Consider the following 26,788-nt stretch of genomic DNA (forward strand, 5'->3'; position numbering starts at 1 on the left):
CTACAAATGACCTGACCTAGGTGTGAGCTACAGGTTTAAAAGGGAATTTCACAGATTGTGTTTCTACCTGTCCTTTGGGTTTTCCAACATTTTTTTGCCCATGGTTTGAGAGGGGACACTCATGTCTGGTGTCACTTTTTAGGGCCTGGTTGCTTTTTCAGTTGCTGCAGGACTTAGAGGTATTTAGAGAGTTTAAGATGGGATTTTGGGAAAGAATTCCTGGCTGGGAGGGTGGGAAGAGTGCCCAGAGCAGCTGTGGTTGCCTCTGGATCCCTGTCAGTGCCCAAGGCCAGACTGGACAAAGCTTGGAGCACCCTGGGACAGTGGGAGATGTCCCTGCCCATGGGATGATTTTTGGGGTTCCTCCCAGCCCAAACCATTCCATGATTTCTGTAAATTTAAGAGGCCTGTTCAGGCCTTTATCAAGGTCAAAATGAGCTCTGCACTCTTGGTAGTTTTTCTACCCTTCGCAACTTTTCATTTTCTTCTCCAGCTTCATCCTGTTTCATGTGGCAAAACCACCCAGGAATGAGGAGAAGAAGTCACAAATAATATTCTGGGTAGGGTTGGCTGAGGAACCCTGACACAGGTGGGAGCCAAGCCCTCAGGAACGTGCCAGGGTTGGCTTGAAGGGCAATAATCCACTTGCAAGCCACGTTCTTCTTCCTCCAGAATTGTTTCTGGTTCTCTCTGGCCCTGTTTTGCTGTTGATAACCACCCTGATTTCCATCTCTGGTTCATATTCCTGCCAGTGCATCGAAATCCTGCCAGCTTTCTGCCAAGCCATCACCTTTTCAACATGCAAATCCCTCCAAAACCTCCCATTTTTGGTACTGACCACATGAAATGATTTATTCTTCTGAAAGAGCTGCATTTTTGTCAGGGCTGTGGAGGGATGAGCCATCTCTGGAGGAACTGGGTGATATTTTCACTGTAACCATAGTTCTTTCTCCTCGTTTCTGGTTTTGTTGTGAAATGAGCTTGAGTTGAGGCATCATGTCAAGAGATTTGAGTTATTCTTGGGATGCCTTTTTGAATTCTGTATAAAGAATGGGAGATGAGACAAATAAATTAAATTGATTCAGGGGTGCAGCTCAGGAAAAAAAAAACCACCCAATTGGTTTTAAAATTCAAGAATGGGGAGGGAAAATCCAATGGTGGTGGTGATGACCCAGAGCAGCTGGTCTGGGGGGAGGTGACCTGGAATTCGATGGTTTTGAAGGTTCTTTCCCACCTTTCAGGGATTCCATGAACACCAGTGGAGGATTGTCTCTTGCTGGAAGCCACAGGGTGGATGAGGAATGGGATAAAACCCAAAATATTTTGGTTGGATCCCAGGAAGTTGCATCTGAGGTCCTTTCCCACCTGATTTGGCTCAGAACCTTGGGTGGAGTCAGAGAAATCATTAAATTAAACTCTTTTTTTTTTCTCTTTGGACAATATTCCTGTATTTAAAGGCCCTGAAATCTGCAAATGCCACACTGCTGCTGCCTGCTTGTTTGATAAAAATGCATTTTTCTATTTGCATGTCTTATCTTTTAGTAGGATATTTTTTTCTTCTTCTTTAGTTACTGCTTGTGTTCCCTCTTTGAATTATTGGGCAACATCTAATAATAATAGGGATAGTAATAATAAAATAAAATAAAATAAAATAAAATAAAATAAAATAAAATAAAATAAAATAATATGGATACAAGACTATAAAGTAGCAGAAATGTTTTATCAAACCCTAAATGTCTCAGAGAATCTCTGGTATAGATCCTATAGGACAAGCTGGAGGTTTGGGGCTCCTCCAGGAAGAAACTTGCCCAAACTTTCTCTTACCTGATCTATTTTAGCCATTCCTACTAAAACCCTCAAATCCCAACCTCTGGAGCTGCAGAAAGTGCCTTTTGTCCATATTTTTTCTTCCATTTTTGGCTGCTGGGGTTATTTCTCTCTTTCCACACACAGTGATGGGGGAGAAGGGATCCCAAAAATAAGATTACATCTGTCAGGTTGTCTTTATTTTTATTTCATTTGTGACTTGTAGAAATCAGGCAACTCAATCTTGGCTCTTCAGCCTCTGCTACTTGGGGCAAAATGCTCAGATTTGGCTTTCTGGGAGAATTCCTCTGTGCAAATATCACCCCTCTGAGGCTTTAGGAACTTTAGGGAACAGGTCTGGATCATGGAACATTTCTTCATTGTAAGAATATATTAGAATATATTTAGAATATATTTCTATTCTAAATATAAATATAATGTTTTATTCTTATAGTCTAAGATTCCCTTAGAGTACGTTTATAGCCTTTTTATTTTGTTTTTTTTTTTTAATTTTTATTTTACACCTGTCAAAGCTGTGAGCAAGGAGAACAGATTTGTGTTTAGCAGTGGATTCATTCTCAGATAAAATCTAAACCCTTAATTTAAAGCGAAAGCTGATGAGGAGTTTTTCACTAAGGCATTTTTCTATTGAAAGCTGTAATAGCTCAGTGAGTTAAATCCTGGGAGAGCTGTTTTTTTTCGGGTTGTTTTTTTTTTTTTTTTTTTTTTTTAATATCTCCTTGCAAAGAAATGGAGAAAGAGTTCAGTTTTGATGAAGTTTTCAAAATTGTTGGAAGAAGCACGAATAGTTGTGTGTCATCTCACATGATTTAAGATGATCCCAGAGCTTTGCCAACTTTCCAGGCGTGACTCAATTTTTGGAGGTGCAGTGGGTGTGAAGGGGAAAACCAAATAGGGGGACACAGAATGGAAGGAATTAGAGGGAAGGAGGTCAATAATCAGGTTTATAGTCGAACTCAGTCATTAATAAAATCATGATAAATAAAAACAGTGAGAGTTTTGTGTTCAAAGCCGGTGTTGGATGGGTGTTATTTAATTTTGTGATAGAGAAGTCAAAACTTTTGTAAATGATATTTTGGGACCTTCTGGGCCATCTGGTTTGGGGCAGTGTTGAGAGCAGCTCAGACCAGGGGCTGGGTGACAAACCCTCGTTGTCCTGAGGTTTAAACCAAACTTGTTGTGGCTGCAGATGACAGGCTGAGCTTCCCAGAATTCTTGTTGTCCTTTCAGTGTGTGCTTCATCAACCAGGCTGTGATTAATTGCAGCAGAGCTGCTTTTAATTTGAAACAGGATCTCAGGCTGAGCTTTTCCTGGATGTACGGATCACATGTGGGCTGGCTGTGCTGATCTGTAAAAAATGTGTATTCACTGTAGATAAAATTATTTATTTTAATTGTAGAACTATAGCTATCAAATCCATCTATTTATCTATTTAATCAATGCCTAGCTAGCCATATAAATAGATATTTGCTCTCGGATTGAGCCAGAATCTCACCAAGACCCCTGCCACACGTGTCTGTGCTGCTGTGGCAGGTCCAGCTGAAGTCACAGAAGCTCTGTGTGAGTTCAGCTGCTTTTGGGAATGTGTCTGATGTGTGTCCCCTTTTCCTGGCAGCGCTGTGAGCTGTGTCCTGCCCCTTCCTGCAAAAACCAGGAATTCGTGCCTGTGTCTCCTCCAGCCTCCCCAGGGACCACATTTGCTGCTGGGTCTGAGCCCTGGGCTCGGCTCCAGTGCCTGGGGGGGCTCTGAGGTGGGGAGAACAAACTGGAAATGGCTTGGTTGGGATGCTCAGAGCAGGACTGGTGTGGATACAGAGGTTAATTATGCCAGGTTAATTAGCTCTCTCCATGGAGCTGTGCTGAGCAGGGAGGGCATTGTCCCTCTGTGAGTGCTGTGTCCAGTCTGGGCAAACAGGACCTGGAGGGGCTGGAGAGTGTCCAGGGAAAGAAAAGGAGCTGGGAAAGGGTCTGGAACACCAGGAGGGGCTGAGGGAGCTGGGAAGGGGCTGAGCCTGGAGAAAAGGGGGATCAGGGGGGACCTTGTGGCTCTGCACAGCTCCTGACAGGAGAGTACAGCCAGTGGGGGATTTGGGATCTTATCCCAGGAACAGGGACAGGAGGAGAGGGAACAGCCTCAGATCAGGCCAGGGGAGGCTCAGGGTGGAATCAGCAGGAATTTCTCCATGGAAAGGGTTGTTAAGAGGTTGCCCAGGGAGGTTTGGAGTCCCCAGTCCTGGAGATGTCCAAGGAAAGCCTGGACGTGTCACTCAGAGCTCTGGTGGGGATTTGGCACAGGTTGGACTTGAGGTTGTTCCAACCTTGACTCCACGCATCACTGGAGTGCCCAAATCCCAGAGGAACTGGCTCTGGCTTGGCTTTTAGACTTGGAACCTGCAGCTCAGGCTGGAAGGAATTGTTGGTTTAACTCTGGATCAGTCCTGGGACAGCTGGACAAAGCAGCTCTGACAAACCTACAACCTGAAATGCCCTGGACTGCCACACTGCGAGATTGAAACCTTATGAACGACTAAAATAATTTCATTTCAGTGACATTTCCAGGCTGATTTTAAGAGGAGCTGACTTCAGACATCTTCATGAACTAATCCACCCTAAAAATGGGCATTGATGATGATGCTCACTGGGATTTTTACAAGAGGAGTAGAAACAATAACCCAAATTCTCATCTCTCACTGTTTTGTCCCCCATTGTAATATCAGTTCAGTTCAGTGGGATGAACCACAGGCTCTAGAATGGGATATTACAGTAGTTGCAAAGGAATATATGATTTTATGGAAAATTATGGAACTACTGTAAGTTGTGAATCTGTTCTTGGTGATTTCTGTATGGATTTCAGTGAAGTGCAAATCTTGGGAAGTGATTGTGGCTTTAGGAAAAGACTGACAGACACTGGCAGCATGTGCAAACCAGAAACACAGATGAGGAAATTTGTGTCAGGGACTCTGTCAGGTACAATTTAAGCTGGGATGTTTAAATAGAATTAAATAGTTTCTGGGGAAAATTCACGATAGGAATGCTGGGCTGGATCCTGGACTGGAAGCTGATTTCACAGCCAACAAACTGCTGGGAGCCTTTCGGGGAGCTCCAATGGATTTTGGGGTCAAACTCTTCCCAAAATGTGGATGATCCTACCTTGACTTATTGACAGTGAGGTTTTCACCCCTCTAAACAAGAAGCCGCTGGCAGAACTCAGCCCTTAAATGGCACAAAATGAGCTCCCTGTGGCAACCCCAGTGTTTTAAAAGTCCCCAAACTCTGGGGGATTCCTCTGAGCAAGGTGATCTCGTGGCTCCCAGGCTGGGCTGTGCCAAAAGGCACTCTCAGGTCGACAGCTTTCATTTCCTAGCGAATTTTCCTAGAGAGTGCAGCCACATTCTGGTTTGGTCTGCAGGAGCACCCACAGAGGAGCTCCAGGAATCCCTCAGCCCATCCCCTGAGTTGTGTGGCCCTGGCAGATGGGGGTAATTCACTCACCCAAAATCATGAAGGACTTTGTTATTCTTTTATGGAGTTTTCTGAGTGCAGTGAGCTCGGGGATGGGTCTAGTTTGAGCAGAAGCCCCTGAGCACCACACACTTCCTTCCCTCCCCTTTGCAAGTTCTTCTCATGCTTTGCTGGTTCCCCTTGACTCTGGATCTTCCATATTCTTCAGAATTAAGAATTAGCCTTGTTGATTTATTCATAGATTAGTGCAGCCTGTTTTAAAGTTGGAGAAGGAACCAAAAAAGCAGAATTTGCTCTTCATCAACTTGAATATCTCTTCCTTTGCTCAGATAATAACTTTCCTCTGTTGTAACCAGAACAGCAGCTATGGACACAACATAGGAGTTAGGATATAATTTATATTCTTGTTCAAAACAAATTGTCAAAAAGCCCTAACTAATTGATAATTAAGCTATTTTGCAGTTATTTTATGGTTTAAAATAGGGTAGAAATGTGCTTGTTTTTCCTTGGCCATGGTCTCAGTACTGGTCCAGGAGCTCTGTACTTGTTGGCAAGGATTGGGAGCAGCTGGGACCTGGATGTGGTGGCACTGCAGAGTTCCTCCTCTGTGGCCACAGGTGAATTCCTGAAAACAGCAATTTCAAAAAAAGAGATTTAGGAACCTGCCCTTAAAAATTACACAGTGCTTCAGCTCAGGAGATGGCATTAATTAGAGGCAATTAATTCCCATGGCTTTCAAAGTTTTTTACTCTTTGTTGATGCTGAGCTGAGTAAATCACCCCCTGGTTGAGTAAGTTATCCCCTGGTTGAGTAAATCTCCCCCTGGTTGAGTAAATCATCCCCTGGTTGAGTAAGTCATCCCCTGGTCGTGCTTGGTGCCTTCTACACGTGCAGGAATAGAAATAAAAAGCCTTGGATAGTTATGGGATGGGCACAGGGGCTGTCACCTCCATTCCCTGTGGGATGTTGTGTTCAGGCAGAGCTGAAAGGCTGGAGCCTTCCCTGCCCCAGCTCCTTCTGTCCTGTTTGAATTTGGTTGGGAGCTCCTCCTGATGAGCATTTCTCCATCCACCCTGTCCTGGGCTGGCTGTAAACTGGAATTTATCCCAGCCTCAGGTGCCAAACTCTCAAGGTTGGTGGCTCAAAATGGCACAAGAAGCTCCTGCTGGACCCAGTGACCACAGCAGAGCATTCGTGAGGCCGCTTTGACTTTTCTCCAGCAGCAAAAGTACCAGTGGGGATTTTAAGGGCAAAAAGTCACCAAAATTCCCCTGCACAAAGAGCCCAGGGGAAGGAAAAGACCCCTCTAACCCTGGCACTGCTTACTTCCCACTTTGCTGCTCAGGACTTTGCTGCAGGAGGTGGAAAGAACTGAGAAAACAAGCCCTGAAATGCTATTTCCCTCTGCTCAAAAGGCAGAGAGGGAGGTTATCCATCCTGCCAGGCCTCCAGCTTGTCTCTATTTGCACATTTGCAGTGCCTTTATTTGCTGTTGGCTGTTTTTTTGGGTGGGTACTGCCTTTTCCTATTTCCCAGGAGGTAATTTCTGGATGCAAGGGAGGCACTGAAGCATCTGTGGGAGCGAGCAGCTCCTGGATCCTGTTGGTGACACATTGGTGGCCCTTCCTGAAGGGCTCTTTACCAGCACTCCCGTGTGCTGGGGACAGGCAGGGGGGGACTTGGGCCCACAATATTATGTCACAAAACAGAAAACACCCGACCCTACAGCAGCTGTAATGGCATAATAGGATAAGTGCAAGGGAGAAGCAGCAGGGTATAATAGGTACTCAGCTGCCTCTGAGATGGGGCCTCTGTATTTACCTGGCTAGAAGAAAGCTGGGAAACCAGGCCAGCACAGGGACAGTGACAGTGTAAGTGCTCCAGGAGGTGAAGAGAAAACGCAGCAATCCCAGGTGTGCTATAATAAATAATAATAATATTTGTGCTCGGGCTGGCTCAGCCTGAAAGGCTTCACCCAGCTCTGAGTGCTGCTGGGGCCTCTTTGGTGTTGGGTTTCCTAATTCCTTCTCTCCTCCTGGCTCTCTAAAAGCCTATGCCTGGTGGTTTTTGTGCTTTATTATGTCTGGAGTGGAGAGCAGCTTTCATCTGCCTTTCTCTGGGCAAAAAGCCCTGGATTTCAGCTGTGCTTGTAGGGCAGCGAAATGTGGATGGATGGCCAAAGCTGTCCGTGGTGTTTCCCATCCCTGGAAATGTCCAGGGCCAGCTCAGAGCAAGCTGGGACAGTGGAGGAGTCCCTGCCATGGCAGGGGTGAGATTTAAGGTCCTTTCCTGTGGGAACCCAGGGCTTCCCTCTGGCTGCCCTGGCAGGTCTGGGACCCTGGCAGGGCTCAGGAACCCCCTGGACAGAGCCCCCAGAGACACTGGCTGTGATCTCTGCCCATGGAAAAGAGTTTTCAATCTCACAGGATCAATTACCAGCTCTGAGTGTTTGATATCAGTAATAATTAAGTGTGGCACGGGTGCAAAAGTAAAATTTTAGGATTCTAGATGAGGGGTCCAAAGGGGACAAGATGGAGAAATTGGGTGTGCCTTGTCCTTTTTCTCCTTCTTCATGCCCTCCATGTCTCACTGTGGTGTTGGCATTTTTCTGTTGGTTCAGGCTGGGGACACACTGTCCAATGTAGGTGACAGATATTGGCACGTTCTTGTAAATGCAGCCCAGGGAGTTTCTGGTATTGAATGTTTGTCACATCCCACTGAGGGCAGAGCCCCACACGCTGCCCTGCAGGACAGAGCTGGGCAGGGCAGCAGAACATGTGAGAGATCAACAGAATAAACAACCTGGAAACCAGCACAGACCAATTCTGGCTTCTGCTTTGGCAGGGGGCTGACAGACAGAGACTTTCTACAATCTCAGAATCATCAATACCTCAGATTCTGACATGTTCCAAACCAATCTGGGATGGGGAAACAGGAAACCAAGCAGGGGAAATCCCAGCGTTGCCTTCCTCATCCACAGGCCCTCCCACAGGAGGGATTTTGCTGCAGGTTGCAGAAATTTGGGCCTGTTGATGCTTTGGTGTTGAAGTGTGGAATGGTTCAGGCCAAGACACGACTTCCTGGCACTCATAACCATTTTTAAGCTGGGTTTTCTCTGCTCTTTGATGTAGACTCAGCTTTGCTCGTGGCTTTGTGGCTTATCTACGTCCCTAATTTCACTTTTGGCTTATCTACGTCCCTAATTTCACTTTTCACTTCTTTGCTGACTTGGGGGAAGATCCTCCTGTTTAAGTGATGAGTCATTTTCACTTGGATGAAAATTTGCATTTTTTTTTTCCACAGGGGCACTTAGGAACAGGTTAAATGAACCATTTAGATGATTGAGAGAGGGAGATGCCAGGGGAAGTGGAAATGTGTGCTCTGCTATTTTGTTCCTCTTTGCTTCAGATTGCTTTTATTCATTTAATTCCTGAGATGGGGATTGCTGAGTAGTGCCTCCCTCTGCATTGCCTCCCTTTCCTGGATTTCTCGGGCTGAATTAGTTGGAATTCATTGATGGATTTGAAATTGTTGTTTTCCCTATAGTGCTGTGCCATCTAACAGAAAAATCCATGTTATAATTCCAGGAATTGTCAAGGTGGACTGAGGTGTTGAACATGCACGGAAAGATGCACACAGGAGTCTTTAGGACTGAAAGATGTGGAGTTAAAAAGTAGAAAATGAAACTTTAAAAGATATATTTTGTGAATTTTCTCAAGTGGATACAGAGGTTTTTAGGAGGAAAATATAGTTTAAAAAAAATCCTAAAGTATGAAACATAATGAATTTTAGAATGTTTCCAAGAGGCAAGGGATCTTTCCATAGCTTTTGTGGAGAAAAAAAAAGAATTGTTTGGGTTTTTTCTCCATGATGTGCTGAAGTACAGGTGATCACACAAGTTACAAAGGGAGGAGCTGAGCGGGCATAACCTGACTTTAAAACTGAAATAAGGAGGGAGATTTGTTCTTGTCCCAAATATCATCCCAAAAGATAATGCTATCACCTGCCAATTTGGAACCAGGGGTTGAAATAACTGAAGCATTTTGAGTAAAGATGATTTGTAAAACCATCCTGAGGCCCAGTCTGTCCTGGAGAAAAAGAAGGACCTGTTGAAATATCACCTCTTAGGAGTTTGCTGCTTTTCAGTTGTAGTTAATTCTGAGTAAGTGGTGTATTAATAATTGGGTTAAACCAATTCTTCCCATGGAAATGTAGGTTCTTGCCTGGCCTATTTACTGGAATATCAGGGGCTGTCCTAATTTTCCAGGAGTATTCCTCTCACAGGATGCATCAATCCTGTCCATAAGGGACATAAGGGGCATAAGGGACATCCCACATGAGGGAAACTGAGGCACGGAGGGGAGAGGTGGCCTGAGAAAGCCTAAACAAGGCATTTTAGGGACTTGAAGGAGGAGCATCCCAAATTTCAGGCTCAAATACCTCATGGCACAGCCGTTTATTCTTCCAGCACCTGCCTCGCCCCTGGTTGTTGGTGGATAATTTGGGTGGGGGTGAGCGCACACAGAAAAATGCACATTTAATGCCACATTTAGGAGCTGCAACAGGTTCTGACAGTGAGGGGGCGTTTTGGGAAGTGGGGTTTGTTATTAAACAGCCTCTCTGTGTGGGCACTCCTCGTGTTCCTCCCCAAAATTGAGCTCTCCTTGGGCACCCAAATATTTGGGGATGTCCGACCCCAGCTGGACCTCACCCAATGGGAATCCCCACAAGCTGGTGAAACGCGGATGAAAAATCAAACCCTTCCAATAAAGGGATCAATAAACAATCAATAAATCAATCAATAAAAAAAAATCAAACCAAACCCTTCCAAAATCAAACAATTCCAATAAAGATTTGTAGGGAATGGTGTGTTTATTCACAGTGCTGGACGCACGGGGAGACTCACTGCCCTTCAATGGACATGTGCACCCCTGAGAACTCCTGATCCTTTTTAATTTCATTTCCATATGCATACAATTTCACAATAGGTTCATCAATATTCATTCTGCTGATTTCGGTTACACTTACAGCTAGTTACACTTGCACTCAGAAAGTACAGAAGAACTCTTGGGTCACTATTCCCTGTCTGCTTCAAGGTCTGAGGAGCCTTTCTTATCTCTTATCTTTTAGTGTGGAAATTCGCATTCTTACCCTTAGCTGGGGCAGCTTTGCTAGTGCTGCAGTTAGCAGACTAAACAGCACATCTCACTTATTTTAGCGAGCTCAAAGCCGCACATTTCACCTAAATCCAGCTTTCCACCCTGTTCAGTTTTCACTGTGTCTCAGCGGGCAGCGCTGCCGAGGTGTCGCACGCGTTTCCCATCACCTGCAGCGCTCCCGAAGCGCGTTCGCAGGGCTTTTTTTGGGGCAGACGCGGGGTTTTTAGCATTATCGATCCTCCGAGCCATGGGATCGGCGCTTGCCGTTGACCCTGGCACCGGAGCGGCCCGACACGCGATGCTGGCCGCCTTTGTCCTTGCTCCCCGGCCACTCCTGTCGCGCTCAGCAGATGGCTTTTGTGGCTTTTGTTCCCGACAAAAATTGCTCATCCGATTGTCCGGGGTTAGCGGGTGTGCCCCATCCCACCCCGGCCCTTCCCAGCCAGACTCGTCCCCTCCTTTCCCCAAAAGGATCCTGCTTTGCTTTCATTTGTCTTCTTTTTCTATTTTTTTTTTTCCCTCTTTTTTTATTCCTCCTCCTTCTCCCCAGGGGTCTGCCTGGATTATTTCTGTAGCTGGTTTCTTTCTTCTGTGAAAGTAAGTCAGGGAAAATAGATTTAATTTTTTTTTTTTTGGTAGGTTTTCTTGGGAACACCTGGGTCCCACCTTGGCTAAACCAGCGTCAATCCCTCCTCGGTTTTTGATGTAAACCTGGCCCACAACATCTAAATAGATTGGGTTTTTTTAGAGGGAATTTTTATTTATTTATTTATTTTAATCTGCCGTGTTGTAATGCATCGCATCAACCTGCCAGAAGGGATGGGGGAAAAATTGAGGGACAATGGCAAGGATTTGTGTGGCAGCCCACAGGATTTGGGGGCCTGATCCACTTCTCTCTGGTGCCGGAATCTGCTGAATTCAGCATTCAAATCCAGAAAGACAAATCCCTGTAAACCAGGAATTGCACTCTTTTGTGGCTTTTAGGGAACTGGGGGTGCACTGCTGCAAGTGAGGGTTTGGGGATGCTGGAAAAGCAGGATTTGGCAGGTGCAGGGTGTCCTGGAATGTCTGAGTGAGGAGGATGGGTGTAGGGGCAGGTGCAGGGCAGCAGAGCATCCTTGTCATCCCTGGGAGGCTGCAGCCTGGGGCAGGGGAAGCTGATCAATTCTAAATTGTCTGACGACAGAGTTCAGGGTTTTCCCTTCAATTCCAGGATTTTGGCAGGATAATTTGAGACTTTTGCTCCTTGTGGGGGCACATGAAATCCAGGCCAGTCCAGGGCTTGGCTTTTCCCCTGCTTGAGAAAGGGCTGGGGAAATTTCTGTTCTGTTCTCTCTCTGTGTGCTCCGTTGTTGTTTCTCCCTCCAAAATTATAAAAAAAAAAAAAAAAGAAGAACGGATGTGATTTCTGCACCAGCCCCCCCAGCCAGGCTGTTTGTCAGCATTTTGCTACTTTATTGGAACTTGTGGAACCTGAATCAGGTCCACAAGAGCTGCTCAGAGGCCCATTATTTTCCATTATTATTCCTTTTTGTTCCAGTATTGCTTTTTCTCAGGAAGTAAATTTTTTTTTTCTTTTTAAATTAGTGTGATTTCACTCAAACCCACACTTCTCCTCCTAAAACCACCATAAATTACTCTGTTACCACCTCGCCTCACTGACTGCAGCTTTGTTCACATGGGGTTCTTGGAGAGGAGGGGATTTTTTTTCCCCCCTGTCACCAGTGGGAATTAGAGTGGGGAAAGGGCAACTTTAAATTAATAAAAAAATCTGTTAAAGGAAAAGCTTCTGGTGCTGAAGTCACCTTTTGGCCAGTCCTGTATGTGATCCCCCTCTTCTGGCTGTCTGCGGAATTGGACACGGAGGGAAGTGGAGACGAGCACAGACAATGGGATTTGGGCAAACCCCATCATTTTCATTTTGCAGCTTGAAAGAGCTGCTTGGAATGAGGGAGCAGGGGGTGATTCTGCTGTGTTCTGGGTCCAGCCCGGTGTGAGATGTGCTCTGTGTGAAGCTCACCCCGGTTATATTTGACCTGACTCTATTTTGAGTGTTTCTTGCATTGTGCCTGGGAGAGGTCAAGGTGTGACATGTGAAATGCCGCCCGCGTGGTTAGGTCATGCTTTACATTTTATTTGTCTGCATAAAAATCTTGGTGGGAAGGAGGCAGTTCTAGAGCCAATCCCAGGATACCCTCAGGAGGGGCTGTGTGAAGCAGGAATAGAAAAATAAGCAAGAAAAAAAAAAATAAAAATCCCATCAGGTGCTGTGGATGGTCCTGGTTGCAAAGAGCAAAACTGTGATGGAATGTGGGGTGAGGGAGTGAGATGGGACATCAGGTTTGGAACCTCTGGGCTGGAATTACTGCAGAATTGTGTCTGGGTGTAGGAACAGAGATTTTATTTCAAAGCCATATTTATATCCGTCTCTCAGCTCCAGCTTCCAGAAACTGAGTCGGATCATAAAGGTCATTAAGCACAAACGAGTTCCTGACTAATTGAACATTTGCCATCTTGCTCCGTGGTGTTCCCTTCTTTTTTTGCAGCAGGAACCACACTGGAGTTCATAACCTCTACCCAGATGTTTTAGAGGAGGCAGGAAAATATTCCAGGGAAGGTGTTAAATTACAGACTGGGGTTGGATGGAAGAGAGAACTAAAAGCAGTGAGAGATCTCATCATTCCCTCCCAGCTTAAGGAATCAGCATTCCCTTACTGCTCCCCATCCTTTCCAGGGAGAGCCATGAGCTGAAGAGTTTTCTCTCTTCTTTTGTCCTTCCTGGGCTCAATTTCCTGCAGTTCCTGGTGCTAGAGCTTGAACGTGGATGTTGGACCCACTGCCGAGTATAAAACAAGCCAGGGAATCTTCCTGGAGTCCAGATTTTTCTGGAATAGAAAAGTCTCCTCTGTTTATCAGGGCTGTAGGAAATGCTGACCCTGGCATGGGGATGGCAGGAGGCTTCTCCCGGCTCTCTGTGGGAGCTCCTGGCGCTCGGGGAGGTGCCAGACAGGAATTGGTTTCACAGTTGTGCCAACTGGGGGAGACACCTTTTCCTTAATGCAGCGGCAGATGAGTTTTGAGATGTGTGAGTGCCAAAGCATCCAGAACACTGCAAGGTAACTTTGTCCCTTGTGCCCCCAACTGTGGGAATCCAGGGCTTCCCTCTGGCTGCCCTGGACCCTGGCAGGGTCAGAACCCCCCTGGACAGAGCCCCCAGAGACACTGGCTGTGATCTCTGTCCATGGAAAAGAGTTTTCAATCTTACAGGATCAATTACCAGCTCTGAGTGTTTGATATCAGTAATAATTAAGTGTGGCACGGGTGCAAAAGTAAAATTTTAGGATTCTAGATGAGGGGTCCAAAGGGGACAAGATGGAGAAATTGGGTGTGCCTTGTCCTTTTTCTCCTTCTTCATGCCCTCCATGTCTCACTGTGGTGTTGGCATTTTTCTGTTGGTTCAGGCTGGGGACACACTGTCCAACGTAGGTGACAGATATTGGCACGTTCTTGTAAATGCAGCCCAGGGAGTTTCTGGTATTTAATGTTTGTCACATCCCACTGAGGGCAGAGCCCCACACGCTGCCCTGCAGGACAGAGCTGGGCAGGGCAGCAGAACATGTGAGAGATAAACAGAATAAACAACCTGGAAACCAGCACAGACCAATTATGGCTTCTGCTTTGGCAGGGGGCTGACAGACAGAGACTTTTACAATCTCAGAATCATCAATACCTCATATTCCAACACCCAACAAAAGCATCCTCTTGGCCTTGGCTGGGAGGAATCAGCTCCAGGCTGACAAACGGGCTCAGCGTGACGAGATGCGAACGCGCTTCAAATCACCTCACCCCTCTGCTTCTCCTTCTCCCCTCCCCTTTCTGTGCCCAGCAATCTCAAGAACAAAATCTTGGCCAAACGGTGCCTGTGGGCAATGCCACCATGCCAGGAGCACTCGTGTCACCCTCCCAGCTGGACCCGCTGCTCTTAAATCCGGGGAAGCAGCGTGGGAAGGGGCGACTCGAAAACTGCTGCAACGCTGGGCTCTGCCCCAGCAGATCCACCTCCCTCTCTGCTGGGAGCTTGCCTGGGAGTAATAAATTCACCCTGGCTCTGCTCTGCGTGCAGGATTGATCAGACTGCAGGAGCCAGGGATCAATGGGGCGCTGGAGGCAGCTCAGCCCAGCCTGTGCCCCGCGCATCCTCTGTCCCCTGGCCCTGCTCCCTCCTCCTGCTCCGTCCTGCAGATGCCTCTGGAAATTGATTTTTTTTATGAAATCCAAAGGTGAAGCATGGCATTAGGCAGCTCGGAGCCATCTGCCTGCTCAGGGCTCCTGTTGGTGGGGTGTTTGGGGTTGTTCCTTGGTGAAAAAACCCAGAAATTGCACTGAAGGTGTTTCCCTCTGTGTGAGGGGAAAATTCCCTTTGTTTTCCTTACAAAACCCATCAGGTTCTCTTGCCCTGATGAGAAATCAGAGTTGCACGCATGCTGCACACATTTTCCAGTCACCCAAGAGCCACATCCTGCCAAGGTGCTGATTTATTCTCCCCAAAAATCCCCCCCAGGCACCTGCAACATCCCCCACCCCCCAGGGAAGCAGTTCCAGCTCCCCAGGGCCAGGGATGTCCTTCAAACAGACCCAATGAAATAGGAAAAGACAGCAACAGATGCTGAGTCATCAGCCAGCGCTGCTGCAGCACCGTGTTCACCCCAAAAAGCTGCAGTTGGGTTGGATTTCCTTAACCTGGGAAGCAGGAGAGGATCTGAGGGCATGGGAAAGAAAAAAAAAAGGGAGCAGAGTTAAGGTGGGTTTGGTGACCTCTGTATGATTTTCAGCATGGTTTTTGAGGGTGTATATTTAAATTTTATCGTTTTTCTCTATTTTTTTTTTCTCATTTTAATCTCTCCCAGTTATTGCTTTTTTTGTTTTGGTTTTCTCCTTTTATATTGTGCTGCAGTCTGTAGGCAGCTCCTCAGCCATGGCACAATCATGTAAAGTGCTCAGAAGTTAAAAGCAAAATGAGATTACATTGTCCTCCTCCTTTATTTCACGTATGCTCACAGTACCTTGAAGAAATCACCGAGTTTTTTTGGAAGGGATTCAACTCCCAGCCTGCAAACGGGGCTCTTTGGCTTTCCAAGGGGTGAGCTGCATCTTCCTTCCCTTATTTCAACCTTGCACCTCTGTTTTGAGCCCACGACAAAGCCCCACGAACCCCTCTCCTCACCCCGAAGAATCAATCAACCCCAACTAATACTTTGCTTCGTTTTCGTAATGAGGAAACAAATTCAGGAGCACACACACACATGCATGAACAAAAAAAAAAAAAATTCTATTTTTTTTTTTTTTTTTTTGAAAAAAAAAAAAAGGAGCTAGAGGCTGAGGAGGACCTCGTCTGGTCAATGAAAGAAAGAGACGGATGTCTGGTGCCATGGCAATGGAGCAGGGATTACTTTGCACTGGAAAATAGCTTCTTTTTTTTTTTTTTTTCCCTCTTTTTTTTTTTTCTATTCCATTTTTTTTTTTTTTCCTCAAGCAGCTAAGAGTTGTCACCGAGTCTGAGAGGCCCATTTAGAGGAAAACGAGCCTCCGAGGAGAATTGAATGCTTGCTTTCAGCGGCTGCTGCTTGAACAGTCTGCTTTGCTTTTCGGGCAAGGCAGGATGCAAACACCCAGATTTGTTTGGAGCACTTTCCCAATCCCTGTGTGTGTGCATATGTGTGTGGAGAGAGCCATAAAAATCCCAGCAACTGGGAGGAACGTACATTAATAACAAAATCACATTTCAGTGCGAAAGCTCTCGATCCTGCCTGTGATTCCATGGGAATTTCTCCCTTGGTTGTCTGATTTTTGGGGTGTATTTTGCATTTTCTTGCCATTTTGACCGAGATTAATTAATTCCATTGAATGCAAGTCAAGATATTTTGTGACAAAAGGTATTTTTTTTTGTGGAAAAGGGTGATTTGTGGAGATTCTTCACTGGGAGAATTTTCCTTCTGTGCTGCTTCTTCCCTAGCACCAACTCTGAATATTTCAGGGGTTGTTTGTTTGTTTGAGTTTGTTTTTGGGGCTTTTTATTTGTTGATTTGTTGTTTTAACTAGTCACTAATTTCAACCTGAAGAAAATATTTTGGTCACAGCTCCATTTCTTTGAAAAGTCATTTTATTTAGCAAAGAAATTGGCCAAAGGAAACAAACCAAAGGGATGCTATTTTCAAGTGGGGGTTTTTATAGCTGCCTTTTTGAATTTCTGAACTTTTAAAGTATTTTTTGGCTGGTTTTTTTTTTTTTTTTCTTTTTTTTTTTCTTTTGCTACCTCTTGGGGTGAAGCAAAGGCTCCTTGCCTGTCTGCCAGCACGAGATGAAGGTGTTCTCTGATCTGTGAATCATCCACCCACCAGGCTCCAGACAAGCAGATACCAAGTAGATTATTTTAAAGCAGGTAAAATGGAATAAAAGACCTTTATTTGACTTTACTGGGCTTGGCCAGGGAGTCCCAGGTGACGCCTGAGGTAACTCTTGGTGAATTCCCCTTAATTTCCCACCCCAGAATGTTCCTTGCCATCACACATAGGGTATATCAGGAGATAATTCCACAGCAAAATGGGATTTTTCAGTGCTTTGAGCTTTTCCATGTGGATTTAAAGGGAATTGGATTGGTTTCTCCCATTTTAAGGACCAGGAAGTGCATTAATTTTGCAGTCTGGGTCATTTAAACACACATTTCACTGCCATCAACAACAACACAAGTTGCAAAATATTTATTGCTGTTCTGAGGTGATGTTGCTTTTTTCCCATGGTAAAACTGCCTTAATAAATGAGCCAAAATATGATTTTAAGATATGTTAATATTGCTCTATATGTGCCCTGCCTTTTGCCTGGAAGGGCCACATGAAAGCCTTGAAATCCTGAAATTTTTTGTGCTCTCTGTCCTTTCTGGGCTGAGCTCTGTTGTTGTAAACGTAATGTGTCTCCATTCTCCTGTCTGCAGTGAAAAATAGCTCCTGTCTTTGATCTTCCCCTCATTTGCTAAAAAGTAACCAAAAATAATCCCCCTTTTTTTTTATGTTGGGGGGTAGGTGGTGAAATATGCCAGGATTAAAAAAAAAAAAAATAAATGCGACCCTCCTTTTCAGCGATTCCGAACTGTGAAACAGAAAATCTCTGTCCAGGTAAAAAATTTGAGTTGTCATAGCAACAGCAGGATGGCTATTTATTTTTGGATTTCCATTTTCACTGATTTATTTAACACATTGACAATCCATTTATAATGAAGAGGAATTCAAGAGGGTTTTTGTTTCTGCCTGGGTTTATAGCGAGCCAAGGTTGGGTTACTTTTCACCAGAGAAAATAAGCAAAGATAAAAGAGGTAAATAAAAAGGAAAGCTTGTGGCTTTTGGGGGCTTTTCTTGTAGGCAAATACGGGCTCACAGGCGAGTGAAATCATGACTGGCTTGTTTATTTTGTCTTTTAGTGCTGTAAAACAGAACAAAGCTTTGAGTGCAGGGCAGCTGTGAGGCACAGGAGCCACAGATGCTCACCTCCACCTGCCCTTGCTCCGTGCCCAGGCTGCCAGGGAGAGGTCAGAGAGCCTTTGGAAGTGATTCCTCTGCTCCATCCCCCCGCAGGAGGCAGGGAGAGCCCCCAGGGCAGGGGTAAAATCTGTATTTCTCCTGCTGGTGGTGACCTCTGAGCTCTGAGAGCTCCCTCAGGCTCAGCCTCGCCTGCTCTCTGCGGTGCTTCTGTACAACCAAGGAGGTTTGGGAGGATCTGCTGCAGTTTGGGGAGCCCAGACACTCGTTCTGGTTGGGTCCCAAAATTATCCAGCTGGTCCTGCCTCATTTTGGGGTGTTTGTGCCAGAATGGGCTGTGCTTTGTTCTCAGGAGGAGATGGTTTGCCAGGCCAGGAGTGCCTCAGCCAGGGGATGTGTCTGGAAGGTTTTGTGCCTAAAGATTTGAGCCATCCCTGGATCCAGCTCTGGATCCCACGAAGTCAGAGGTGCCTGGGGATTTTCCTGTCTCCCAGCAGTGTGAGAGCACTTGGACAGCAGGAAAATGCAGCAAAACACCCAGGAAACCCCTGCAATTTAGGAATTCTTGTGTATGTTCCTCCCTGGAGATTCTATTTCTGTGCATGACTTTGCCATCACATTTACCTGCCACAATCAAACCAAACCTTCAGCATTTGGTGACTTGAAAACCTTGGAAGATTGGGAAGTTTGGGGCAGGTTTTGCAGCAGGGCAAGGTGGAATCCAAGTGGAATAACTCGGAGGGAGCAAACCCAGCGGATTCCTGCTGCAGAGCCTGTCTGGGAGCGTAGAGATGAAGCAAATCTCTGCTGGGTTTTCTCCCAGCCTGTGCTCCTGCAATTGCTCTGCAGATTGGCTCTTCCTGGGATGGATTTGGGAGACTGAGATGGATGGTTTTAAAAGAGCTCAGTGAAAATTGTGAGACTGGGGGAAATCTCCAATCATTTTCTCCCATTGTTGCTGGTTGTGCCATCAATCCCAGCTGGTTTTCAGGACAGGAGGGCAGCACCTGCCCAAAGCGTTGCATTTTCTGGGGCCAAACCTGTTAATTTGTGAAACATGGGCTTGGTTTTGAACCAGGCACTCCAGGAAAAGGTGAGGTTAGGAAAAAAATAAAATAAAATCAAGTGTTATTTCTGGCTGGGATCTTGAGCCTGGAGGGAGGAGAGTGTCCATCAGCACTTCCCCCTTTTCTCCTGGCGGAGCATCCAGCTTGCAAATTGTCTTTTGGGGGCTGGCAGTTGTGGGGTGGGAGGGGGGGGAAGGGTGGGAAAACCCAAGGAATCAACTTCCAGACATAAATACAATATGGACAAGTCATAAACATTATTAAAGCAAGTCTATCCCTGCAGGGCAGGTTTTTGCTCATAATGCTTTCCTGATTGCGCTTCCGCAGCGGCGGGGAAGTGAATAGCGGGCTGATTATCCACGGCCTGATCTACAGCAGCGGAAAACTGCTCCCTTTGTGTGCCAGGGGGAACTTTGCATATTTACTGCCAGAGAACAGCCGTCCTGAACATCCACAGAGCCCAAACTGACCACGGGGGTTTTTTGGCAGGGCTCTCCTTGTGTCACCCCGTTACCCCAAAGGCTGGCCCTGTTCGGCAGCTTAAATGTAGAGTGATGCCTCAGGTTTGGCTTTTCTATTTTTCACATTCTGTGCTGCTTCAGTGTGTGGGTCTGGGCTTCACATGAGGGGATGCTGAGCTCTGTGCACAGAGCAGGGACACAAAACAATTCCTGCTCCAGCTGGGCACCAAGGACAAATGATCCAAACCTCAGCCCAGGAGCACAAACACCGTGGGCTGGAGAGAGAAAAACAAGCAGGATGGGACTGATGGGCTGGAGCTGGAATGGGACAATGAACTCCAAGGTGCCAATGGAGCAGAACTGATCCCAGGGAGAGCCCCCGGGAGCACTTGTGCATTTTGGAAATATTTTGGGTCATCTTGGGTTCATTTTGTGCCCATTTGGGTTCATCTTGAGTTCATTTTGGGACCATTTAGGTTCATCTTGGGTTCATTTTGGGCCATTTTGGTTCATCTTGGGTGCAGCCCTGGCTGGGCTCTGGTGCTGCCCAAGGTGGATCCATGGAGGAGATCCTTTGAATAAATCCCTGCTTTATTCTTTAGCTCTGCCCAGCTCTGTTCTAATTCACAGCCCAGGCTGAGCCACCAAACTCTTTGGATCAGTGGATGGGAGCTGTTGCTGCTAAGGCAGAATACAGGGGAAATTAATAATAATATTCATCATCATCACCGTCACAATAACAATAATAATGCTGAAAAAAGACTCCGTGATATATTAACAGAATTGCTATTAATTTATTTTGAAAACCCCAAAACTTGGGTGAAATCTAAGACTTTCGTCCAGCGTTTGAGCCAGTTGTCCAGCTCATCTGAGGAATCCTGGAATGTCCTGAGGTACAATCCCAAGGATCAGAAATGCCGCTGATTTTGTTCAATATTCCATGTACAGCGTGGCCCTGCTCACTGGGATAATAATAATAATAATAATAATAATAATAATAATAATAATAAAGATTCTGTGTCATATTAACAGAATTGTCACTAATTTCTTTTAAAAAATCCTCAAACCTGAGAGAAATCCAAGTCCTTTTACAAAATCCTTTCTTGGAGCCAGTTGTCCAGCTCATATGAACTATCCTGGAATAAATATCCTGAGTGGGAAAGGAACCCACAAGGATCAAAAGCGCTGCTGACTTGTTCAATATTCTGAACTGCTCACAGGGAGAGCTCAAATCTGATCTGTGGTCAATAATCAGAACAAATCAGAAAAATAATCAGAAAATAATAATCAGAAAAAATCTGACTTTATACAAAGCTTGGTGTTGGCAGAAATATCCCACAAATGACCCTTTGTGCTGGATCCATCAGAGCAGCAGAGAGTTTTTAAGCAGATGCTCAAGGTGCAGTCATTTCATTATTCAATTATGACAGAATTCTCCCCAACAACTTAATGAACATTCATTTGTGATGTATTAAACCATTTTTTCTGTTGAACATAAAGATCAGTGCTAGGAGCTATACATTCTGCAAGATAATTGCACTGTGTAATTCTAGTGCTTCAACAATTTATACTGAAATATTGATGGATGTGTTCCAACATTCTTCTTCTTTTTTTTTTTTTTAATTCTTTTTGCAAGCATATTTCATAATCTTTTAAATATCTCTCCCCTGAAAACTTTAATGTAAAGTACAAATCCTCTTATGTAAGAGAATTTAATGCATCTGGATATTGCTAAGCAAACAAAAGCATTTCAGAGCCATTTCTGTTCTCAGAAATAAAAGAAATTGGTAACAGAAGGTATTGTAAATATGAATTTATGAGGAATATGCAGTAGCAGAAGGGCATGACTAAGAAAAAGTTTAGGGCTTCTCTTTAATATCAGAAATACAAAATATCTTTCTGATTTTTCGTTAGCAAAATTGAGTAAAACACCCTTCTATTTTCAAATAGGAATTTATGCTAAGTGACATTTTGCATAATCTCCTTAGGAGGGGCCCTGTGGAATTTTGCTGTGTGCGGTTCCAGCATTGACCCAAGACTTGAATCAAGAAATTGAGATGCAGTGGGGTTGCACAGAGCAGTGAGGAGCATCTCCGAGAAGGAACCTTGCTCAGAAATGGGTTGGAAGAGTTCATTCAAGGGGTTTGAGTGTCTGCTCTGAAAATCAAACTTCAACCAAGTTAATAAGTAGCCCGAATAAAGGATTTTGTTGTGAATTTATATAAACCGTGCTGAAAACCCTTGGGTTTGCTCTAGGAAGAAAGCTCTGGAAGATTGCTGGGAGCTTTGCTTTACCCTCTGGGGTTAATTGGCACAGGAAATTTCAGGGTTTACCTGGGACATGCTCTTGGCTCCTGGTGTGGGAACAAAACATAAACTGGAGAGAAGGACCTGTAAAATCCATAAAAATTCCTGCAATTGGTCCGTGTCCTGTTCAGGTGAGAACTCCCAACGCAGTTTCTGCATCTGCTGATCTGGGTTTGTTGTTCCCCTGAGCACACCATGCCAGGATGGTTTTCTGGGTACTCTTCCCTGCTTTTTTCTCTCTTTTGGTGCATCTTTCCTGCACTTTTTCTCTGCCCCACGTAGGAGTGTCCAAGGCCAGGCTGGGTGGAGCACCCTGGGCTATGGGAGGTGTCCCTGGCCAAGATCACCATTAAGTCCCTACCAACCCAAGCCATTCTGTGGTTTCTGCTGAGGATTTATGTATGATTTGCCCAGACAAAATTTCTGAACCCTCCTGGTTGTCCCCAGCCATGTCCTGGAAGTCCCCTGGCTGACAATGAGCCATGGATCAGCCTTTTTTTCCTTCAACTCCTTCCCTAAGCCCACAGGGCTGGATGCTCTCTGTGAGAACGGTGACATTTCCTCACCAGGAGCTGCTCCCAGCGCCTCATTCCATGTCACACAGCTCTCCAGCAGGAATCAGATCCTAAAGAGTGCCAGGCCAGCTGCAGTGTCCCAGTCCCAGTGTCCTGAGCCCATTTCCCACTGGAGCTGCAGTGTCCCAATCCCAGTGTCCCAGTCCCAGTGTCCCAGTCCCAGTGTCCGAGTCCCTGTATCCTGAGCCCATTCTCTGGAGCTGCAGTGTCCCAGTCCCAGTGTCCCAATCCCAGTGTCCCAGTCCCAGTGTCCTGAGCCCATTTCCCACAGGAGCTGCAGTGTCCCAGTCCCAGTGTCCCAGTCCCAGTGTCCCAGTCCCAGTGTCCCGAGCCCATTCTCTGGAGCTGCAGTGTCCCAGTCCCAGTGTCCCAGTCCCAGTGTCCCAATCCCAGTGTCCTGAGCCCATTCTGCTCTGGAGCTGCAGTGTCCCAGTCCCAATGTCCCAATCCCAGTGTCCCAGTCCCAGTGTCCCAGTCCCTGTATCCCAAGCCCATTCTCCTCTGGAGCTGCAGTGTCCCAGTCCCAGTGTCCTAATACCAGTATCCCGAGCCCATTCTCTGGAGCTGCAGTGTCCCAGTCCCAGTGTCCCAGTCCCAGTGTCCCAAGCCCATTCTCCTCTGGAGCTGCAGTGTCCCAGTCCCAGTGTCCCAGTCCCAGTATCCCGAGCCCATTCTCTGGAGCTGAAGTGTCCCAATCCCAGTGTCCCAAGCCCATTCTCCTCTGGAGCTGCAGTGTCCCAGTCCCAGTGTCCCAATCCCAGTGTCCCAGTCCCAGTGTCCCAATCCCAGTGTCCCAATCCCAGTGTCCTGAGCCCATTCTCCTCTGGAGCTGCAGTGTCCCAGTCCCAGTGTCCCAATCCCAGTGTCCCGAGCCCATTTCCCACTGGAGCTGCTGGGCATTGCTGCAGCCCTGCCCTGGCAGCAGAGCTGTTGGCCAGGCAGTGCCCACCCAGGGCTGTTCTCCTCGGGCTGTGCCATCCTCTCCGGGCAGGGGTACAGACCATGTCCTGAGCTGTGCCAGCCGCGCTGCTTGTGCCTCATTTCCGCCTGTGAGCCTGGCTGGACAGAAAAAGGAGCTCCCTCTGTGTATTTATATCTGTACCAGGGGTGTTCATGGATCATCTGACACCTTGGGATGGTCCAGGGGGATGATAACGAGACACCCAGTGCTGCACAACGTGTTTTGGCAAGCAGGAAGGGGTGGAAACCCCGTCCCCGCCTCTCCTCCTGCAAGTCTTAGTGTTTCTTTTTGGCACATCCCCGCAAAGAGGGACGAGATGAAAAATCCTGCCAAAGCTTCTCGTGGAATAGATGACATTTATATTGTTATGCAGTTTGCTGATCTAAACATACCATTGCCTTGCCTTGATAGCCCAGGGCAAGAGATAATCAGCTTGTTGGGTGGGCACCCTGCCATCTGAAAGGGGGGACACAAATAGAGACAGTTTGTGCATCATCCACCAGCCTTGCAGGAACATGATTCCCAGCTGAGAGCATGGAAATGTGTCTGTTTCCTGAGCGTGTGCATGTTGGCATGGAAAAGAGAAGTGGCAGCGTTAAATAGGATGGTTTTGGAATAAATCAGGGCTGTCGCTGCTCCGAGCTGGCTGCCACTTTGTAAGTCACTGGTGGGAATGGTGGAAGCTCTGCGGGGCACCAAATTGGGTCAGCTGGGCTGAGACCCCGTGGGACTGCTCTGTGTGAGGAGCTTTCTCCTCTCCTCAGCCTCTGGAGCACCATCAAATGATGTTTGGTCTCACAGATGACAGGGAAGACAAGGAATTGGGGTTCCTGGACTTTCTCCTGGGCAGTTTGACCTCCTCGTGTGCCTGGAACCGCCTCGTGGGTGTTCCAGGACCTGGATTTCATTGGTGTTTCAGGATGAAGGATTTAATCAGGCTTTGTTGGAAGGGGATGGATTGCTGCAATGGATGGATGGATGGATGGATGGATGGATGGATGGATGGATGGATGGATGATGTATGATGGATGATGGATGGATTGATGGATGGATGGATGGATGATGGATGATGGATGATGGATGGATGGATGGATGGATGGATGGATGGATGAATGGATGGATGGATGGATGGATGGATGATGGATGGATGGATGGATGGATGATGGATGGATGAATGGATGGATGGATGGATGGATGGATGGATGGATGGATGATTGATGGATGGGTGATGGATGGATGGATGGATGGATGGATGGATGGATGATGGATGGATGAATGGATGGATGGATGGATGGATGGATGGATGGATGATTGATGGATGGGTGATGGATGGATGGATGGATGGATGGATGGATGGATGGATGATGGATGGATGGATGGATGGATGGATGGATGGATGGATGATGGATGGATGGATGGATGGATGGATGATGGATGGATGGATGGATGGATGGATGGATGGATGGATGATGGATGGATGGATGGATGGATGGTTAAATCTATGAATCCATGGATCATGGATACAACTCTTTGACAAAGGCATCCATGGAACCAAGGAGAAGAGGCTGTGTTTTGTGCCAGTGAGGATCTTGTGGCTCAGGAGCAGAGTGGGGAGGGTGTCACCTGTGAATGACCTGATTGAATGAAGCTGCCTTCAAAGCACAGGAGAAAATCCTTCTCTCACTCCCGGAGAAATTGTGGTTGGATTTAAGGAGGGGAGGAACCCCAGACCTGGGAGAGTGGTGCAGCTTAGTGAGGCTGTGGCATGTCCAATCCTAGGGATCTTCAGAGCTTGTGTGGACACCAGCAGATTCCATTTTTAGTTTTGAATGATGGTTCAGGTGACTTCCAGCCATCTTTTACACCTTAGGCGCTTTTGTTCTACAAACCTCTCCTGAGATTTTCTGGACCTGCAGTCAGATGAGGAGGAGCCTCTCCATCCTCACTTCTGTCTGAAGTGCTCTCAGTGCCATTTTCCACCTTTTTTTGGCTGTTTGATGCAATCTCTTCCCTGTTTCCGTACACTCCTTTCCTATTTCCTCTCCTCTGAGTGGATTTTCAGGGCTGTGTTTTAGGGAAAACTCCACCTGTGGGTGTTCCACAGAAGAATTACCTTTCAAAACCCCTGAAGATGGGCTGAAAGTGGATACTTACATGAAATAAAGGGAGACTTTGGGTGTACAAATAGAACTTGAGTTCTTTCTGGCAATCTGGCCCTCATCCCAGCCTTTTTGAAGGATAATCATCGTTCCAAGAGAGGTTTTCATGGACTATAGCATACACTTTATATTTCACTGTGTAATGGAAGCTTCCCTACACTCAAGGAAAACAATTTACAGAGCTAATTGCTGAACTCTGCAGATATAATCCTTTAAATGGGTTCTGTTAGATAAGAGTTTATGTTTAAAAAGAAGAAATGTTCTAGAGGAAAATTATTGTTTAGGGAGCATTGATTTGCATGAATTAATGTTTTCACTTCAGCTGAGAGTTAAAAATGGATATTTAAGCTGAGTCCCATTTTAGTGTAACATCAATGCTTCATTAGTTCTGGTGTGAGCTAAAATCCATTGTTTGTTTGCTTTTTTTGTGCCATCAAACTTCAGCTGGCATGGGGTCAAACTGTCCCGAAGATTTCATTTCTTGAATTAAACAAACAAACCAACAAAAAATTAAAAAAAAAAATAAAATCCCTGCATGGACTCTGAGAGGGGAGGATGGCTCAGAGCTCTCTTTGTTGCTCACTGCTTCAGTTTCGACAATGCTCTCCACCCTCCTGTCTCAGCCTACTTATCAGGGAAATTAGGGGTGGTGTTAATGATCTTACCTGACACCGCTGTGGCAGGAATGAGCTGATGAATATTTGCACAGTACAATATTTGTACAGAGGTGCTGCATCACCCGTGCTGCAGGAGCAGCCATCTGTCACATCTCATGTTTAAAACCTGCACGGCGCCTTTGGGGCCGGGGTGACTTTTACAGAACTTGGGGTTTTGATCGCTGTTTTTATGGCTTAAGTTTTAATTCGGAATTTAGCCCAGGTCTGAGCCTGCTGCCCTATAATCTGGGTTATGGCAGAAAGTGAGAGGTTCAGCACTGCTTGGGAGGTGTTCATAGTGAAGCAGGCACAGGATTTAATGTAATTTAATTTAATTTCAATCCCTTTTCTCCCATGTAGCCCGGTGCTGGTGGCAGACTGAGGGAGGAGGAATAAACCCCAACGTTTCAAAGCTCCGTGGAACACAGGGTACGTGGATTTGTTCTCCATGGCTTTCTTTAATTATCCTGAATTTCTGTGTTGTGCTAACCTCGATTGTATTCAGAGGAAAGTTTCAGAATCAGGGATATCCAGAGAGGAAGGAACTAAGGAAAATATTCACATTGAGGCCCCTCCCAGCATGTGACCAGAGCTGGGCTCTCCAGCACTCAGCAGCTGAGGAAC

At 46.2% G+C, this 26,788-nt stretch overlaps 1 protein-coding gene across 32 annotated transcripts in view; it reads left to right on the forward strand.

Annotated features, from left to right (window-relative positions):
• LOC144247416 (uncharacterized) overlaps window positions 1–26,788 on the forward strand; it is a 185,067-nt gene that overhangs the window by 37,485 nt on the left and 120,794 nt on the right. For all 32 annotated transcript variants that reach the window (XR_014950015.1, XR_014950018.1, XR_014950028.1 and 29 more), the window contains one exon: window positions 26,525–26,593. The gene's annotated coding sequence lies outside the window, so the exon portion shown is untranslated. The remainder of the gene's footprint in view (window positions 1–26,524; window positions 26,594–26,788) is intronic.

Source organism: Lonchura striata, chromosome 24, assembly GCF_050655825.1.
Source record: "Lonchura striata isolate lonStrDom1 chromosome 24, ASM5065582v1, whole genome shotgun sequence".
Classification (NCBI taxonomy): Eukaryota; Metazoa; Chordata; class Aves; order Passeriformes; family Estrildidae; genus Lonchura; species Lonchura striata.